This window comes from Myotis daubentonii, chromosome 3, assembly GCF_963259705.1.
Source record: "Myotis daubentonii chromosome 3, mMyoDau2.1, whole genome shotgun sequence".
NCBI classification, from domain to species: domain Eukaryota; kingdom Metazoa; phylum Chordata; class Mammalia; order Chiroptera; family Vespertilionidae; genus Myotis; species Myotis daubentonii.
In genome coordinates, this window is record NC_081842.1 from 147,392,573 (window position 1) to 147,395,478 (window position 2,906).

The 2,906-nt window shown below is 49.8% G+C and overlaps 1 long non-coding RNA gene across 1 annotated transcript; it reads left to right on the top strand.

Annotated features, from left to right (window-relative positions):
* Positions 1-498: 498 nt before the first annotated feature.
* On the top strand, positions 499-2,561 carry LOC132229432 (uncharacterized). Its single transcript, XR_009451683.1, has 3 exons — positions 499-926; positions 1,236-1,348; positions 1,457-2,561. It is a non-coding gene; the product is annotated as an uncharacterized LOC132229432 (long non-coding RNA).
* The last annotated feature ends 345 nt before the right edge of the window (positions 2,562-2,906 follow it).

Sequence of the window (2,906 nt, forward strand, 5' to 3'; positions counted from 1 at the left end):
CTAAAACACTTGCCCCTCAAAAGTCACCATTCAGAAAATGAAAATAGAAGCCACAGACACAAACAAAATACTTACAAATGATATACTTGTAACCAGAATACATAAGGAACTTTCAAAACTCAATGATGAGAATAATGACCAAGTTTTTTAAATGGGGAAAACAACTGTTTACTAAGGTGGACACATGTGAGCATGCCCAACCTTGCCCCGCCGGGTGTCTCATTGGGTTGGAGCATCAGCCCGTGCATGGAAAGGTTGTGGGTTTCGTCTCCAGTTGGGCATGTAAGGGAGGTAACGGGTCCATTTTTCTCACATTTCTCTCTCTCTCCCTCTCTCTCTCTCTCTCTCTCTCTCTCTCTCTCTCTCTCTCTCTCTCTCTCTCTCTCTCTTCCTTCCTCTCTCAAAAATCAGTAAGAATGTATCCTTAGGTGAGGATAAAAAAAAAAAAAGATCATTGGCCTCATTTGGCACTAGGGGGTACAGATGAATAGCAGAAAGTACCACTGCGGACTATGAGGCTAAAATCAAAAGGCCAGCAGTACCAAGTGTTGGTGACGCTGAAGGGAAACTGGAAGTCTCCACATTGCTAGTGGGAAAGGAAAGCTTCACCACTTTGGAAAGCCGTTTGCCATTCTCTTAGAAACTGAAATAAGTATTTATCACATGAAGCAGCAATCCCATTCCCGGTTATTTACAAAAGGAAAGTGAAAAACACAGGTACTCAGGTCACCAGAGTTGGGAGGATGCGCACGTGCTGTCCCCTTTCCTTGGACCAGGAGCCTCTGAGGTGCCAGTACTCAAGATTGACTAAAAATTGACTGAATTTAGTGTAAGATAAGCTCAGTGTCAGCAACACTTTTTTAGTTTATGTATTTTCATTTATCTCCACAGTAACCAGATCACAACCCGGGTTCATCTGCACGGAGGTAAGTTGTAATCTTACTAGAGTGATTTTTCCTGAAAATTAGCTGTTTTCCCTTTGTACACTGTCTTGCTTTAAAGAGTCTTCCCTACTGCAAGGTTAAACAAACATCCTCCATATTCTTGGCCAATTTTATAGTTTTCATTTGCTTTCCTTATATTTTGATTTCCAAGCCATTTTGAATTTATGTTTCATTCACTGATATAGGAGCTAAGGTTACTTTGTCACAACATAACTCTGGGTCATCTCGTGGCCTTCCCTCGTCAAAGTGAATGGCCTCTTTCCTGACCCCCCCTCCACCCCCCCACCCCAGTTCCCAGGGACACCAGGCTCAGATCTTCCTCCAGAAGCTGAAGGACTCCATGTCCCACAGCAGCACATGCTGTTTCCATGGCAGCGCTTTCTTCAGCTACCTTGTAACATCTGGTAGGTGAATCCCCTCTTGAGATTTTGTCTTTTTGGTTTTTTTATTACTTTGACAATTCATTCACATGCTTATTTTTCCACAACAACTTTAAAATCCTTTTTGTGCAGTTGCCTGGATGGGTCCTTAATCCGAGCCCTGCAGGGAAACGGGAGACGCCATTCGCCCCACCAGTCCCATCGCCATCCCACCCCCGGAGCTCCTAGACCCGGTCCCGGTCCTGGCGCCCCTCTCAGCACTGCTCTCGGGTGTAGCTGTCAAGGGCCAGTTTCTGGACTTCTCAGCACTGCAAGCAGCGGAGCTGGAGATGTTGCCGGCTGGAGTTCTCTCCCCTCCACCTTCCTTCTTCTATTCTCCAGCCTCCTGCCGCAGCCCCCTGCCTGCCCCTCGCTTCAGGCGCGCCAGGATCTGCCAGCCCACGCAGATTTTTATGCTGCTGCTCTGCAGCCTGGTGGCCAGAGTGGCCTCCTCCCCTCAGGGGCTGCCAGCAGATGCTTCCACCCATGGTGGACTCCCAGCTGCCTGTGGTGAACTTTGGCTCCCTGCCACCACCTCCCCTTTCTCTGTTACCTGTGGGTCCTGCTCTGCAGCCCCCCGGTTTGGCTGTGCAGCCTCCACCGACTTCTGGGGTGCTGCCTTTACCTGCCAGGCCCTTCTCCGCTAGCTTGGGGCAAGCCGAGCTTCACCCAGTAGAACTAAAGTCGTTCCAGGATGATCGAAAACTGAGCAGCAACCTCAGGGGAGCCGGGGCATCATGTACTCCCCCAGCTGGAAGGTCTTCCTCTGGCCTCAGTTCCCATCCCAAAGCCCCACCCTCCACTCTAGCGATGCCTTCTGTGCCCAGCACATCGACCTTCACCAGCAGGCCTCCCCACCTGACTCCCTACACTGGATGCCGAAACCTTGGGAGCAGACAGGGCCACCTTCCTGAGAAGGGTCTTCCGACCGACCGGCAGAAGAGCCTGGGTCCCCAGGGGACAAGGAGCCTAGGTTGCCTCCACCCTGCTGAAGGAGTTCCCCTTGCCTGTACCCCCGCACCCCCGGCCTTTTATGTAAATTATCAATACATAAGGGGAAAAGGGATGGGTGGAAGGGGTTGTGGGGCTGGGGCCTCGCTTCCCCTCCTCCCTGCTCCCCTGGTCCCCATCCCTGGGGCCATTTGTTTAAAAAATATTAATAATAAAATAATTTTTAAAATTAAAAAAATAAAATCATTTTGTGCAGTTCCCAGAAACCTGGAATTTTAACTGGACTGACATTAAATACAGGCACACCTCGTTTTATTGCATGTCACCTTATCGTGGGAAACCATAAGCAGGGGAATCAGAGGAGGAGGAGGAGGCAGGCCCACGGTTGGCTTGGGTCTGAGGAGTTTCAAGTTGGAGCTTGGCCCAAATCTCCTGAGAACATGCTGGTCTATTGAAAGGCCTCCCTCTAGGGTTTAATAAGGGAGATTCACAAAGAAGAGGAGAAAATGGAGAGAGTCATTCAGGAAGGAAGACCACTCAGGGGCTGCTCCAGGAGCATGGCTTGCTGCCAGGTTTGCTCAGCTGCTCCCTC